Below are 17,939 nucleotides of genomic sequence, written 5' to 3'. Positions count from 1 at the left end.
AAACGCGGCATTGAACTTCCGGGTTCCATAGGCCATACAGTTAGTTAGTGGTCAAAGTTAAAACAGGAAACAGTTATTTTCTACTACTTCCGGTTTAAACATCACGTCCATCAACAAATTCTGTTCCCACGTTTTTTTTTTTTCACTTATAAGCGTGAAGGAAAACATCGCACCATAAGTTTTCTCGAGTACGAGAGACCGTTCTGCTGACGATCCTTAACACTTCCGATATCGCGCCAAAGTATTCCGTGTTCACTGCTATCAAGGCTTATCATTTTAATGCTTTGGACCAATCATAAAGTCAGAGCATATCTCAAAATTCGGTTGATGGCATGTCTGGAAATTTTACCCTGCAGGGGATAATCTGTATACCCATTGCACGTTAATGAAATATGCATTTTTGGATTACGTATGCGTGACATCCTTTACGCTGAGAAGGACCACCAACCATAGTCTCTCAAATTCGAAATAGGGCCTATTGAAATTTGGCTTTTTGGCAATTTTGGACAGCCCTAGCTCTGAAACTATGCACTTTTCGCCATATGAACATTTTTTTCTTATTTTGATGTGAGGAATAACCTCTTAAAGTTGTCGGTATAGTTCATTAACACCCTGTATTTACACGTAGAAGTTCCTGGTAAGTGAAACTACTTAAAAATAAATAATAAATGAACACACCATTTTTTTAGTGATCAATATGTCTTTGGTATATTTATAAACCACCATTTTAATAGGACTTAAACTCTGTAATGGACAAATAAATCAAATCATTTGGGAAATACCGGTACATTGGGCTCTGTAATTTCTATACTTTTTATTGTTCCTATCTTATCTTTAAATCAAAATAATGTCAATTTTTTCGCTTATTTTCCTCATGACACAAAACGTGAGTCGTAAAATACAAGAAATGTTATCAATCAATCATTGACACACAACCTTCCCTTTCTAAGGAAATACTCTTCATTTTTTTTTCTTTTTTTTTGTCAAGGACCTTCTTACAATAATCTATTAACAAACATGAATGTGATGTGCACACCTCGTGGTGATAACAAATTACATGTTGAACTGTTACATGAAACATGCTGTATGAAATACAGAAAGTTGCTTTCTGCTTGGAAAATATACAATGAAGATTTGGAAATATAAAATTTCATTTCTCTAAAAGGAATGAGATGAAGTATTTGAGTTTTACGTCGGTAATGATGAGAAATGAATGAAATGGTGGAATGAAGAAAGTGGGAAGAAACGGGAGAATCCCGAGGAAACCCACGCACATACTGTTTGTCCATCACAAAGTTCACTTGACGCGAGCTGGGATTGAACCAGAGACCCCATGCAGCAGAGGTGAACGCTCTATCACTTTTTTTTTTAAAAAAAGTTAACTGGCTCTCCGAACGTGTCCCAGTAACTTACTTCAACTATTTATTACTAATTTTACTTGCTTTTCCAATCAACTATAACGACAGGGACACGAACACAGAAACATCGAGGACAGTTAAAATCACGAAGCCACCTGAAATCGAACCCGGGAACCTGTACACCAAAGGCGCACGTGCTAGCCACTAGACCAGCGAGGAGGGTGACCAGTGAGCTACCGCGGTCCTTCTAACTATAAGAGAAAAATGACAATATTATAATATAATTTTAAGAGAAAAAAGAAAAATTTAGAAGAGAAAAAATATTATATAAAATAGGAAAACATTTGTTTCAACATAAGTAACTCAACTTGAGTGCACTGAAAGGTAATTTAATAATAATAATAATAATAATAATAATAATAATAATAATAATAATAATAATAATAATAATAATAATAATAATAATAATAATAATAATAATAATAATAATAGTAATAATAATAAGTTTCATAATGTGAAACTACTTCAGACTCACAAACTATAATATCCGAATTCAATACTTAACTTGTTCGAAGATCAAAAACAGGCTCGTGTTAATAGGTGTAAAGTAATACTCCAAAAATTAAATCGAGGTAAGTCAAATTTTAGTGCATTAGATCATTACGGGGACGGTGTATTACATCAATAATTAACATATATTTATACGAATCCGAAACTAAACAACAATCCACTGTTTGTAAGTGAGCCTCACACTACAGGAGTTGTTCGTTTGAGGAATGCTACCAATCAAATGATCGCCTGTTTCTTCAGTTACACCGGGTATGTGGCAACCATAGCTTTAGAATATGAAAGGACTGTGTAAATGGTGAATGGAATGCTAGAATTTGTTTGTCAGAGGTGAGCAATGAATAACATAAGAGGCAGTACCGTAGCCAGGATGTGTGTTTGGGGGGGGGGGGCAAGTGCTGTTATAGGCACATATAGAAAAATTACAAACAAAAATATATAAACATAAAAATATATAAAAAATTACAAACATCAAAGTACCAAAGTACATTGCAATTTGGATGATCCCGGGACTTTCCGTTGTCCATTGCGGATCAGTCTCGGACGTCCCGTGGAAGTCCGTGTGTTATGTGGATAAAGCTGTGTCAGATTGAAATCGTTTTTCGATGCTGCTCTACTCTATTTGTGATTTCATTGTAATGTCCTACTTAGAATAAGTCTTTCACATTGTCATTCCTTCCTCGTTTATCACTGCACTCCTGGCATCGTTTGCTTTATAGACACCTTTATTTTTTTTTTAATCATCTTCAATTTGTATATCAGTACCAGTATCTTCGAGCAATCATTTATAGCTTTCCAGAGTAATTTTGTCCCTTCATATAAGTTGCCAAATGATTGGTCTAGATTTCGGACTCTGTTTTCAATTTGCTCAGTTAATTTGTGACCAATCTCCATGCAGTAACATAATCCATTGTTGTCGACTGCTGATACTTTGACACTCGAGTAAACATAGGAAACAAATACCCATAAATTGCACACAAAATCAGCACTTTAAAGTCTGTCCATGTATGTAGCAGAGATTCTGTAAAAAATTTAGATCTGACATCAAACTTTCCACTTGTTACTATGGTATTAAGAAATTGCAAAATGTTTCATATCAGCACCATCACCACCGAAAGAACCTACACTGTAAAAAATCGTTGTGTTATTTCAACGACATGCCTATGTGTTAAAGTATAACATAAACCGGTGGTTAAAACAACTCACTCTCCACTTGGAGTTGTGTGTCAAATGCCGGTAGTTGAAATGACACACATCCTGTGTGTTAAATTAACACAAGTGTAGAATCTTCGGTGTTGTTTTCTGCGTGATTGCCAAATATGTTGGGCATCTAATCATAAAGGCTTATGAATTGAAGCTACAGAAAAACACAGTAGAAAGAAATACTTAAACAAATCCTGGTATACGCAAAATTTTAACATGCAAACCGCGCGATGAGTTATCAATTCTTTTACATAATGTTTCTGAAGGAATATGTCAACAGCGAGAAACAACATCGTATTAATGTGTCACTTCTATACTGCACTAGAGCTCCCAGTCAAGACAGGGGACTGTGCTTCAAACATGACGGAAAACAAGTAGAATCACGATTAAGAGGCAAACAATTTACAAGGATATAGGTAAGAGTTTTCTATCATTCTTAAACAAGATGTTGGTGAAGGTTGTGCTACACACCAAGTAATACTTCACAATAAATGTTATGGAGGACGGCAAAATTTTTTATGTAGATTTTCTATATGAAGCGTTCTGTAGTTTACTATTCTAATTTTAAAATTAGAATCTTCGGTAAGCGTAAGCATGCACATCACATGGTTTTCCAACACAGCAAAATGGTTACATCAACACCAAACAACACACGAAGTTATTTCAACACCGAAATAGGTGTTGTAGTGACACAGAAGTGGAGTCAAACTAACATGAAAAACGGTGTTAATCTGGTGGTCTGACTTTGAATTTTAACACAGGGAGTGTTGAATTAACACCAAAACGGTGTTACTTATACGGCTTTGACCTTGAATTATGACACAGATTGTGTGTTGAAATAATAAGAAAATGATGTGGAAGTAACACAGGGACTGTATTATATTGATACTTGACATAGTGTAATATTAACACAAAATAATTAACACACTGCACACTGTGTTACTTTCTTAGTGTTGGTGCAACACCGCCACAAGTAACACTCAACACTTTTCTCCACACTACCGACCCTGAAATGGTGTCGAATCAACACCAAAAATACTAACACAGATCCGAATTTAACACCGCTCAACACCGGTTGTGTGTTAAAGACATAACACACCCGCTGTGTTAAACGCCAACACCGCGAGGTCTGTGTTGAACTAACACCGCATAGTGGTAGTCACGCTGGAACCACTGCACTGTGTTAAATTTGAATTGAATTAACACAACCATTTTTTACTGTGTACGTTCCCTATGGCAGACAATGCTTTCGGCTTAGTCCACCACTGCGTTGCTCCTATTTTTTTTGAAGCTTAAGAAGTTTTTCAAATCCTGTTTCAACACTATTTATAATATTCCTCCAAACCTCCATCTGTTTATAAGAGTCAGGTATATAGGGTCTACACTACACTTGATTGCACTAGACCAAATAACTTTTCAGTTTCTACATTACACGCAGTAGAATATTGCAATACAAGATCCAAAACGTGAGACATATAGCAAGTGCACACAAGCAAATCATTTTGTTCACTCAAGTAACTGATAACATCATTTCAACACCCATTCATATTAGCTGCACCAAAAATAAACGCATTATCAATTAAAACCATTATGTCAAATAAAATGCACTTGCAATGAAATATTCATTTTATGTTAAAAAAATCCTTAAATATGTATTTACATATGCAATATGCAAAATGTGTAATTGTGCTCTCAACGGGTCGGGTCGTGTTGAAGGCCAACCCGATCAGTGACCCGAATTTACTGACCCGAAAACCCGACCCAAGCTGAGCCTATTGACCCGACCCGAGCTGACCCGATTGACCCGACCCGAGCTGACCCGATTGACCCCAGTTGACCCGATCCGACCCGTTTGAGAGCATTATTGTGTTATTATCCTAGCCCTACTGATAACATAAACTATTAGGGCTATTGTAATGAACATTAGAATTATTGTAATGCTGAAAAGGGGCCCCATTCTGTTTGCTCTATTGTAAATTCAGGCTATAGCCTAATGATCAACATTATTGAACGAGAACTGACAGATGTACCATGTTTTCTAAATGGTATTTCTGTTGTACATCGTAGTAACCTTCGGGAAGGAGTCCGTAAGGTATTGGGGGCCTTCTGGAGGTGGTAAGAACTACAAGTTATCTTCCTGATGTCTGTGGCAATACTCAGTGACGTGTATCTGATGTAGGCCTGAATTTCGTGGTTCTTTTTGTTATGTTGTAGATACTTACATAAGAAATTAAAAAAAAAACTATAAAAAGAAAGTCAAGTGTGGGGTCCCGGGCGGAATTCCGGCCCTGGTCAGTCCGAAGCTGAGAAGCTTTGGTACACAAAAGTCATTAAGAATTGAAGAAGTGTGTCGCTATATCGTGGGCTCTCAGTGAAGTATGTGATTTGATTATTTAAAAAAAAAAAAAAGTTCCATTGCTATGCGGTATTTCAAAATAATATCTATTCTTTAAAATTTATCGTCCTATTTTTTTTACTACCCTCCAAGAAATTAAAACTGGCGTCGTCAATGATAGTAGCTTAGATAGATGAGCAAACTAACAGGTATTACTGTGTATGAATATTGTGTAAATGCTCTATTTTAAAAACTGTACGATAAAGATTATATCATTTTGTTGCTGAGGAGTTCAAGGCTTCCATTTCACGATAAGGAAACCTATTTAACACAAAAGCTTTCATACTGTTCAACCCAACGCCTCCGTGGCGCAATCGGCTAGCGCGTTCGGCTGTTAACCGAAAGGTTGGTGGTTCGAGCCCACCCGGGGGCGTATACTTTTTTTATATACCTTTTTTTAGTGTCTTCACATCTGGATAAGCTATCTATGATTATTAAAATATAGGGTGAGCATAAAGTCTTGCCCTGATTTCAAAAATTTATTACAGGAGAAGCGTTTGACATAATAATTTAAATACTGGTCAGTTACATAGGTTAGTATTACAAGTTTTTTTTAAAATTTTTTTTTTAAGACCACTTACGTTACTTATGTTACTGATGGGCGATTTGCTTTCGTGATACCACAGCACGCATTGCACTTTTTCCTGCTTCGATACTTTTTCGCCAACTAATCCGCGCGCCAAGTAACGTACTGCGTCACTCTTGAGTAGCACTAGTGCCATCTATTGGTCTTAAAAACAACTATTTACAGATAATAACGTAGATTCTTCAAGGTAAATTCAAGAATTATATTCTTTTTGTGTTTCTTAGATGTTTCATGCAAGTATTACGTTAAGCTTAAGCCTTATGTCTAGGTAGATTGGGTTAAGATGACAGGGAGTGCTGAGGACAATCGCATTCAACGAAGAGAGCGTTAGACCGGAAAAGGTTGGAAACCACTGGTTAAATGCATCGCCTGCTCCTGCTATTTTTGTTTCCATAAGACTTGCACGTGATAGAGACATAGGTATTGGAATCTGGAGGAATTAGACATCTTTAGCCCCCTGGAACATTGTCGTTGAGAGGTCTCATACCTCCCTTCCAATGTTTCAATGCCGTTTCATGCTTTTCTTTTTACAAAACATATTATCTGCTGATTTTTTTTAAAAAAGAAAATGACTGCTTTCCACGAAGTATTGGAAATACCTGCATTTAAGATTAGCGGAAACTATTTTGCGATTAAGACTGAGGAGGCGGCATATATATATACCGGGTGTATCAAAAGTCCGGAGTCATAATCCAACTTCGTTATGGCTGAACACTGTATTTTTCGTTATTTGTGAAGTATTTATGTTCTATTTTTATGCTGAATTATCAATCAAGCAATCTCAAAGTTTGTTGTGAGGTTTCGCCTGTCTCTGTAGATACTTCTGCAGTCGGATAAGGGTGGTGTTGACAGGTCAACGTTACCTTGGGTCTCAGTATCCTCGAGATGTTGACCTCTTAACATGGGCTCTGCTTCCGATAGCGGATAGGAACGCTACAACATACAAAAAATGGATGGAAAGGACAGTTGTTGAAAAGTCGGTTTTCATTGTAAAATAGTGGGATTTTTCCATTCACATCAGCCGTTTGGGTTCTACACTGGTAACGCGCACTATTTTAAAATGAAAAAAGCAGCATTGTTAATTCAACAGACTCCTCGCCTTACCAACAATAAACTATTATTGAGAAACGAATTCGAAGTATTGTAGACTGCCATGTGAGCTATGTGGACTACTCATGCGTCTTTGAAGTGAGAGACCCGGGTTCGATTTCCGGCTAGGCTCTCATGTGCTTCGGATCTAACGTTAAAGTTGTGAATCCTCACCGCTGAAAGAGAAGCTAAACTTAATTCAATACAATCAAAGTATTGCGGGTTCCTTCACACAATAATGTGCACGTCTCTCGCGTCATATGCCCTGACGTTCCCTTCCAACAGTTTGTTGAACTTGAAACTTCCTTTACTCATTTAACATATAACCTAGCTGGAGCCCAAATAGATGGCGCGATTGTAAAAATTCCACCATTTTATGTTGGAAGCCTTATTTCCAACAACTCCCTTTTCATTTCTTCGTATGTTGACTTATAACAGAATTAGCCTATTGTTCCGGACTATTGATATACGAGGTATGTTCTAAAAGAAAGGGAACTGTCGAAATAACGCACCAACCGGCAGGGGGAGCGTGCTGCGCGGCTACTGACAAGTAAACCTTACGTTTGGGTGAATCGAGTTGCTGACTGGGACACATATGAGAAAGTAGTACTAAATGTGATCAGTATTTCAGTGAAGTTGTAGGTGCGAAGCTCCAGGGGTTTAGGAGATACAGCTACCAGAACATTACATGGAAGTACAGAATAGTCTTCATACAGTTGGAGGTAAAAGCTTTGTAAGACCTCTTGTAACGACAAAAGGTGAATAACAAATATATGGGTACATATTGGGACTAGGGGAAAGTCATATAGTAAGGGTATACCTGACGGCGGCCATCTTGAAATCCGACATTTTGAATTAAGGTTAAGTTTTTAAAATAGGAATAGGGTCATGTGATACATGATTTAAGGCGCAAATTTAATCAGAAGAACAATGATGACATTAATTTTGATTTACGCGCAATTGGTAAAAAGTTACAGGGAAATTAAATATTGTTGCAGCATATGTATTAGTCCTTTGCCCCACCTTGTAAATTTTGTGTTAATGATAATAATTAAATAAAAAGCAGGTGGATAAATATTAGGTCTATGGTAAGAGTTGCCTTAATGGCGGCCATGTTCAAATCCGCCATTTTGAATCAGACAAAAGTTTTAAACAAAACGCATAACAGTGACACCTTATTAATAGCAAATTTTACCATTCGATTCGCTTTCAATCAGGCTGGATTTTTGAATGAAGAACCTGGACGTTGAATCGCTCCTTACGACTACTGCTTTGACCGAACTGTTAACGAAAAATGTGTCAAGTGTAACTCGATTGCCTTTGTCAGGTGTGCTCGCTGTGTGCAGAGCATTTGTGCAAGTCATGCACTCTTTTCTGAACTACATATAGATTGTACTAATTGAGGACTTTTCTGGAAGAAAGACTCAAGTTCAATTATGACTCAATTCCACTTTGGTCATTTTCCCTTAAATTAGCAACTTGTTTATGCGATAACAAATGCTGGTTAATGATAAAGCAAAAATGGTTATACCGTTGGATTTATGGTAAAATTTGCTATTAATAAGGTATCAATGTTATGCATTTTCTTTAAAACTTTTGTCTGATTCAAAATGGCGGATTTGAACATGGCAGCCATCAAGGTAACTCTTACCATAGACCTAATATTTATCCACCTGCTTTTTATTTAATTATTATCATTAACACAAAATTTACAAGGTGGGGCAAAGGACTAATACATATGCTGCAACAATATTTAATTTCCCTGTAACTTTTTACCAATTGCGCGTAAATCAAAATTAACGTCACCATTGTTCTTCTGATTAAATTTGCGCCTTAAATCATGTATCTCATGACCCTATTCCTATTTTAAAAACTTAACCTTAATTCAAAATGTCGGATTTCAAGATGGCCGCCGTCAGGTATACCCTCACTATATGACTTCCCCCTAGTCCTAATATGTACCCATATATTTGTTATTCATCTTTTGTCGTTACAAGAGGTCTGACAGAGCTTTTACCTCCAACTGTATGAAGACTACTCTGTACTTCCATATGATGTTCTGGTAGCTGTATCTCCTAAACCCCTGGAGCTTCGCACCTACAACTTCACTGAAATACTGATCACATTTAGTACTACTTTCTCATATGTATCTCAGTCAGCAACTCGATTCACCCAAACGTAAGGTTTACTTGTGAGTGCACATAATGGCAGAATTAGACAGCAAATTGCTATTTGCCTTGTTTTGCTACGACCGTTAGCCGCCGTACTACAAGCGCTAAAGTGAGCACGTGAACAAACAGTTCGTGGGATTAATGATACTGTGGCAATGAATCAGCTTAAAGAACAATGTATGTGTGTGAAATTTTGCTACAAACTTGGCAAAATATTTCCAGAGACATTTTAATTGCTTTCCATTTATTCAGGGTCTCCTCCTCCGAAAAAAAAAAAAAAAAAAAACACAAGGTCGAAGATCAAGGAGATGTTAGTTGAGTTTTTGATTGGATAATGAATTTGTACCACGTGGTCAAATGCCAAAGATACAATTTTATGAGGTTATTTTTAGCGTGTTCGAGGAATGCTGTGCGTGGAAAGAGGCGTGAATTGTGGGAAAACCGACTTTGATGGTGCATCATGCCAAATCGCCTACTTACGCTTCGCTCTTCATCTGCAGTTATCAGGCAAAACATCAGACTCCCGTTGTGCCCCATCCGCCCTATTCTCCGGATCTAGTCCCAGTATGCTTTTTTTTTCTGTCTCCCAAAGCTAAAATCACTGAAAGGATGTCGTTTCCAAACCATAGAGGAAATTCAGGACAATGCGACAAGAGACATGCGCACCATCCAGAAATGGAAGAAGTGTTGGAAATGGTGTATTGTTAATAGAATGGACTACTTTGATGTTGGCAGTGCTTAGAATGTTATAAAATGAGCAATAAAGATGTTATAGCAAATCACCTCGTATGTAGGGGAAAGATGGGCAATGGCGATCACCTAAGAAAAATGAGTTATTACGCAGTTTCATTTGCAAAATATATTGAAACAATTTTGTAAATATATTATCCAATCCTTCTATAATAAGTGTGTAGAATAAAAAGAGGATCATTCTTTCAGTTCGGGAACACGATGGAAAAAACTCAAATTGCTACTTTGGTCGCCATTCCCATCACACGTTGGTAATGGCGATCACAGTACAAGCTTATTAAATATACATAGTTCCATAGGCTTTTTTTTTTTTTTTTTTTGCTGAACTGCGCCTTCGAAAGACTGAGAAACGTCAACTGAATGTTTTATTGACGTTTTTTCAACGACATGTCACAGATATATCCACGTGGCGAGTGCACAGCAGTACAGTCAACATGCACCCACGATCCACAAAGGTTACACCGATACCAAAGATTCAGTGTTTCACTAAAGTAGGCGTATTACCTATCTTAGGTCTAACCTCTTTTATAATTTTTGACTGGAGAAGTAATCCAAAAGTTTGTTGGGAATGGTGATCACCATGGTAATAAACCGATCACGTTGATCGGCATTCCCAACATTGCGCCATTTTGAAAATTGAGCTCGTTATACTGTAAAACGTAGATTATTTGAAATATAACTATGTGTCGTGCATTAGACGTAAATATAACTTTTTATGAATCTTAGTAACTTCAAGATCTTACAACCTAAATTGTGCCTATCGTGAGTTGAAATATGCAGATCCTTGTAAGAAAATCAACAGAAACAAGTTTCAGCACGCTGTAGACTTCAATCTACTCTGAAAACTTCCTCGACAATACACAAGAAACTTGCTACAAGAGGCAGATGGCAGCACTAGTTTGCCTTCTCCTCGGGTCACGCAAGAGGGCAAAGTGGGCTGATCACCATTCCCAACTGATCGTCATTCCCTTCCTCTCCCCTGCCTTAATATCCTGCAATGGATTCTATGTCCACCATTATCTCTCGGAAACAGGAAATGATCGATTTATCATGTCCGGCCTTAATATTGGACATAAGCCTGGCGTAGCTGCACAATAAGAAATAAAACCCATTTGTTTTAAAACTAGTTAGTGATGCTTCCCACAGGTGGAAGAAAAACGTATTGTTTCAAAGTCAATACTACGTAGTCAAAATTATCTTTTTATTTGAATTATAATTTATATTCAAACGATAAACTTATCTATGAAATTTGGAACATAAATATTAATATGTATAACAATAATTTGTAAACAGAAACTAAATAAATTGTTTAATTTAAAAGTTTCTACGGAAATTAAACGAAAAGGTGAATGATTATATATTTTGATGAAGGGAAAAATTATCGAAGACATATCTGAAAGAAAAAGTATTTAAGGTAATTTATATTAGTTTTAAAATAATATGTCTTGCCGAATTGGTGTAGTCACTTTGGTCGTCTTTGAATATCGTAAGTTTTTTTTTTGTTTTAAACAAAACTTTGCTTGTGGCGTTACTCTTAAGATTTTGTCAGATTCGGAACTAGCCCGGGATCGGGGATGGGGGGGGGGGGGATCGCTAGGCTCCCCTGTTTTTTGAGTGAAAAAAATAATTAAAGCTATTACTTGTTGTATTTTTAAAGTTTATAGTAAACTCATGATTACCTATCATAAACTGGGTTTTGGTTGTCCCTCCCCCCCAGTTTGTACCTTCTATATCCCTCTCTGTATAAGAGACAAATATAGTATCTAGGTAACAGAGCGTTCTTATTCAGTGCTTTGCGTCAGAAAGGCAACCTAAGGCGTTGCTAAGAGAGAAATAAACGGAGCACTCTCTCTCCTTACAATTTTGCGGAATAATTTTGGAACTAGGGGGACCAAAATCAGGTAAAATCACCATGTTTACAGGAGAAACGAGTTGATGCTATGTAAAAGTAATTACTAAGTATTAACATAACATAACATAACCTGACCTAACCTAACCTAACCTAAACCATCAAAACACAGAAAATATAGAAAGAAAGTACGAATTTTAAGCAAGATTCTTCCGCCCCCCCACCCCAATGCAAATATCCTAACCTAACCCAAATTAAGCTAACCTACCTAAACCATCAAAAAATACAGAAAATATAGCAAGAAAGCACGAAATGTAAGCAAAAAATTATGTTACGTATTTTTCCCAGTTCCAAAAAAATGCCGGATTTTGCTTTACTCGATGTCCTCTCATTCTAATTTGCAAGACACGAGTAGTTTCCGTATATGAAACTCATAGTTTGGTTAATCTTAGGATTATTTATTATCTCTCCCTTTCTTTCACAGCTGTCATACTATAGTTACTTCCTGGAAATACCGTACATTTAATACTAGATGATTAGAATTTATGATTGACAACGTTATCTTCATATGTTATTTTCTAGATTTTTCCTTGTCTTTTGTTTCCGCATATTTCCTTATCATTAACATCTATTCCTCATAATTTCCTTGGAGAGGAAACTCGTAAAAAATGTGTAGCAGCTTTTTCAAGATAGCCATCCTGTGTAAGGTTTTCCTAGGGTTTCTTCGTCCACACCAGATAAATGCCGGGATGGTATCTAACATAAGAGTCTTCCTTTCCCATTCCTTTCTTCCTCCCCGATTCCCTGGGCAGTGCGATCGCCAAGGGAAGACATCCCGCATGGGTGCCCGAAGAAAATTTTGTAGGTATCTCCATGGATGGTATATTACGCCTGGTATTTAATATACGTGGTTTGCTACATTACGTATACATTTTCAGGCCCGGACGTCCCTTTTGGCGCCCATGCTTATATGTGACAAGCTAGTGTGGCCATAGATGCCGAAAGCCTAGAAATCTAATTCCTAATCCTAATCCTAGTGTCGGGCTAACATGGCCATAGATGCCGAAAGCCCAGAAATCTAATTTCTAAATATAATCCTAGTGGCGGGCTAACATGGCCATAGATGCCGAGAGCCCAGAAATTTAATTCCTAATCCTAATCCTAGTGACGGGCTAACATGACCATAGATGCCGAAAGCCTAGAAATTTAATTCGTTATCCTAATCCTAGTGACGGGCTAACATGGCCATAGATGCCGAAAGCCTAGAAATTTGATTCCTAATCCTAATCCTAGTGACGGGCTAATATGGCCATAGATGCCGAAAGCCCAGAAACCTAATCTTAATCATGGTCTCATTTAGCCTAAATAGGATGAGCATGAGCAGTCAACAATTTCACTTGATGTTTGAAACTGTCACGGAGAATAATCAGATTAGAAATTTTCGGCCAACGTGGAACAGCACATCACTTTGTATCTTGCAACCAAACCCATTTTCGAATTTAGCCTTTTCTGCATTAGATCCATGCATTCTTTCGATGATGACTAAATGTGTCCACAAGATGAGGTAAAAGTAGTTTTGTTATTTCCTGCCCACTATCAAGTTGATTTGATTACTATTCTTTTCCCTATACAGACTTGAAGTTTTAAAACTATCCCCTCATTGTGCCACAGCCTTCAGTTAGCAAGCACAATACGTTTCCCCAGTTGTCAAGTGGTGAACGTACGTTGTTCCTGTGTGCTATCTCGTGCAGTCTTTTGTATATAGGAAACAATCTTGAAGCCATAAATAATACTTTACTCGTTTCTGGTATACCTGGCTGCGCCAATGTTGTGGTTTCCAAGGAGGGGGCAAGTATAAGCGACGTTTCAAAAATAGTTTCAAATTCTGCTGTAACTAATGTAAAAATATTACTGGATTTTCGATATTCTGAAGTACAATTTCCTCTAGGGGGGGCGAGTGCCCTACCTTGCCCCTCTGATGGGCGCCCTTGATACTATCCGAATCAATTAGCATTGGAGCAAGAAGTGGCAGGAGCGTAGACGCGCACAAAAAAAAAAAAAATGTTGGAAGGGGTCCAATACGTTTATGTAGTAGACCCCCTATTAACCCGTATTATTCTTCACCCGAAAGGATAACTAATTATTAGGTGCTAGTACCTATACTTTCAGAGAAAATAATAGAATTATATTGCTTTTTACAAGAAAAAAAAAGAGTTTAGGTTACATTAATCATTTCTCTGCTAAACTAGCAGATTTATTAAGAAAATGTATATAGGGTAAGAACCCCTAATATGAGGATAGGCACCTAAGTTCAGACCCCTACCTATCTTGTGAAGCAAGAGCTGCAATCTAGTGGAAGCGAACTAAAACAGAAGAAAGTAGCCCACCACAGCACTAGAAGTGACGTGAGCTCGTTATGTGGAGAGTTAGTATAGCGGAGGCTGGAATAAATTGTGCCCCTACAAAGTTAAAAAAAAAAAAAAAAAGAAAGAAAGAAAAAGAAAAAAAACGTGCACACATCAGACGTTGAAAATGGATAAGGTAAATTGATATTCTTTCTATCTTTACTTTCTTTTATATCAGTGAATGTGCGTATTGCAACATGTAATGAGTTACCGGTTTTCTTCCAATTATGTCTGAGATGACGTTAGTCATTTGTTTATCGGTAGAATGTCTCATTATGAGACTCTTAACGGGTTCAGTACATGAGACCGGTCTCATAATGTGACCCGTATACTAATATTTGGGTCTTATATTAGGAGCTCATTTGTATTGACATTTTTGTATTCACAAAGTAGTCTCTTAGCCTTACATGTTAGTCCTGTACACAGAGCCAGTGATTTTGTTGGCATTATACTGTCATTTTGGACACATTTCTTCTCATTTGGTACATATTTGAACATTAAAAGAAGTTATCAAAAATCGTTGCAGTTTATGTGCACAAAAAGTGTAAAATTTTACACTGTGTATATTCTAAAATTGAAGAAAATGAGTTAGATTGGAGTGTAACGTTTTATATTTTTGTGCAACCACATGATTTGGCTTAAAGACTGTGTTGAATGGCGAATAAATAAAATCACTCTTTTAAGAGTACGGTACACATAAAAGCCGGGGTCTCTTATTAGGTACCTCTCATAAAAATGCCAGTGTAACAACTTTGGTCACATTTTTCAATATAATATTTTATCGTTATATTTTTTATGTATTCCGATAGTTTGTATCGCAAATTAGACATTCCACATTATTAAAGTAACAACAGTGTTTGTTTATGCTATAATTAACCGAATGGTCGAAGTGAGACGGTATGCGGTGGTATGCCATACCGCCCCTGGTCTTTCAGTAATGAGGACATACCGTCTCTGTTTTTTCAGTGATCAAGACAATATTTAAATAACAGGTATGTTGAGTCAAAATCATAATAAAATATACCACCTCTCCTTTTCCCCCCACTTCGAACACTGAATTAACCAGTACCGGTATATAGATAGCATCCTAACTTTTAGGGTCTCATATTCGGGGTTGTTACCCTATATATATACAGGTTGTATCAAAACTCCCCTCACGTAGGGTAGCTATTATTATCAGAGTTACAACAAAATGTAAAAGGGGAAATCGTCTCCAAATATGATGTTTTCAATCTAAAGTGAAGGAATTTCTTAAATCGGATGAGCAGTTTGGGCTGTACACTCTTTATTCACTCAATGTTAAATGAAAACGCAACGTTGCCATTTACCTCGATCCACAACATAAGTAAATGAAATTACTATTTGAAGTGGGGACTGGCCATCGACATGTGAGCGTAAAAGACAGAGTGAGAGAGTAAAAGACAGAGGCCACGGTGACTCAGTAGCAGAGTATTCACCTCTGGTGCGTGGGGTCCTTGGTTCGATCCCAGTTCGCGCCAAGTGAGCTTTGAGGTGGATAAACACCGTGTGCGTGGGTTTTCTCGGGGTTCTCCCGTTTCCTCCCACTTTGTTTATTCCACCATTTTATTCATTTCTCATCATCACCGTCTCTATTAGCCTAGCAAGTCTAATCATGGGACGTATAACTTAAGAATTTCATTTCATTCCTTCACTTCCTTCAAACCTTCTTAATGGACCGTTTGATCAGGGTTGGCATCAGTCAGAGATAAGAAATTGAAATTGCTTAAGAGTGAAGGAGTAGATTCGTTCCTATTATAAAAGAAAGTGTTTAACGATATTTTCTAACATTGCTTGGGATTTGTTTAATTGTAAAGGATTACCCCCTAGATCTATTATTTAGTGTTGAAATTATCTTGATGACTATTGCTTGCATTTAACTCACTCAAGGACAACCAGGGCCGGTGCTACGGGGGGCCGAGCCGTGCCACCGCCTAGGGCGGCAAAATTTGAAAAAGAAAAGAATATTATGCTTTGTAATAAGTCCACATGATGTTCACCTGAGAATGTGATTGAACTTACTCCACTCACATTTAGGAATTCAGGAAATTCAGAGTACTCCCCCTCATTTTCAATTATCAAACTACTAGCCACATGTATCTCGTTCAACATTTCTCTTGCAGCGACGTAGGTAAGATTATCAGCTAGGGGGCATAAGTTCTTAACGTTTCTCAAAATGAAGATGTCAAAAAAAAAAAAAAAAAAAAAGATTTAAATGAAGAGCTCACTCAGTCAGAAAATATACCGTAAATACGCGCGTAATTTTCGCCCTCGCATAATTTTCGCATCCCAATTTTGAAGGGCATTTTCTGTATATTTTGGGGCCGCGGTGGCTCAGTGGTAGAGCGTTCACCTCTGGTGCTTGGGGTCCCGGGTTCGATTCCAGCCCCCGCCAAGTGAACTTTGTGGTGGACAAACACTGTGTGCGTGGGTTTTCTCGGGGTTCTCCCGTTTCCTCCCACTTCTTTCATTCCAGCATTTCATTCATTACTCATCATCAGCGTCTCCTTTAGCCTAACCGGCATAACCGTGGGACGTAAAACTCAAAGATTTCATTTAATTTTTTCTGTATATTTTATTTTCCTTGCGTAATTTGCGCACGCGGAAACTTTTTGTGAAACAGCATTTTTCCAGGAATCAATTATGGTAGCTAATAAACAATTGGCAACACAGCAAAGCCATTGTTGCATTCCATTAAGCCCTGTCAACAATTCAAAACAAGTACTTCCGTACTCACCCCCTCCACTTTCCCCACTCCTCGTCTCGTGTTATTTTGACTGGGCGAAAAAATTAGATGATGTTCACTGATGTGGCTAATTTTTTTCCCGCATAATTTACGCACCCTTGTTTCAAAACAACTTTTTTTTGTCTAAAAAAGTGCGAAAATTACGCGAGTAAACACGGTAATTCAGAACGACTGCTCTCTGTTACTGATACATCTACGTCTTCACATTTTTTCTGTAGATACAATGAATGACGATCTCACCAGAAAAGCGAGTTTAAATATCACACATAGTGATGTCGTTATAGACCAAGATCCACAAGCAAAATATCTTTCAGAGTTGATAGTTATAACAATTGGTACCACATTTCTGAAGCTTTGGCTAGTCATGATAGGTCTCCTATTCATCTTGAGTCGCAAAGAATGTGGATGCAGTTTTCGATAAGACTAAAGAGTGGTCTTACAATTGACGCAGAACACCAGAAAATGTTAAGTACCAAAGCACAACATTAGAAGAACATAATAGAACGACTAGTTGCAATAATACAGTTTTCAGGTGAATAATGTCTACCGTTACGTGGAACATCTGATAAACTTTATAAGAGTAATAATGGGTAATTTTCTGAAACTGGTAGAACTCTTTGCAAAGTTTGACAGCGTCATGTCCGAACACATGAAAAAAACTATGGGAGCAGGCCCGTATCCAGGGGGTCTAGGGGGGCCGAACCTCCTCTAAATTTTGGCTGCCCCCTAAAATTTTCACGGAAGACTGGCAAATGAACTATAATATGGTTGCATCAGGCCCCCCTAACTTCAGCCGGGCCCC

General features: G+C 37.5%; 1 protein-coding gene and 1 non-coding gene across 2 annotated transcripts in view; both read left to right on the top strand.

The window, feature by feature from the left end:
- The first annotated feature begins 5,822 nt into the window (after positions 1-5,822).
- Positions 5,823-5,896, top strand: TRNAN-GUU (transfer RNA asparagine (anticodon GUU)). Its single transcript has one exon. It is a non-coding gene; the product is annotated as a tRNA-Asn (tRNA).
- Positions 5,897-11,446: 5,550 nt separating this feature from the next.
- LOC145686782 (sperm-tail PG-rich repeat-containing protein 2-like) overlaps positions 11,447-17,939 on the top strand; it is a 279,330-nt gene continuing 272,837 nt past the window's right edge. The window contains exon 1 of the mRNA XM_081760440.1: positions 11,447-11,533. The gene's annotated coding sequence lies outside the window, so the exon portion shown is untranslated. The remainder of the gene's footprint in view (positions 11,534-17,939) is intronic.

The sequence above is a fragment of the Thermobia domestica genome, chromosome 5, assembly GCF_964235325.1.
Source record: "Thermobia domestica chromosome 5, izTheDome1.hap1.1, whole genome shotgun sequence".
NCBI classification, from domain to species: domain Eukaryota; kingdom Metazoa; phylum Arthropoda; class Insecta; order Zygentoma; family Lepismatidae; genus Thermobia; species Thermobia domestica.
Note: the sequence above shows the minus strand (reverse complement) of the source record. Positions and strands in the feature narration are given on the sequence as shown.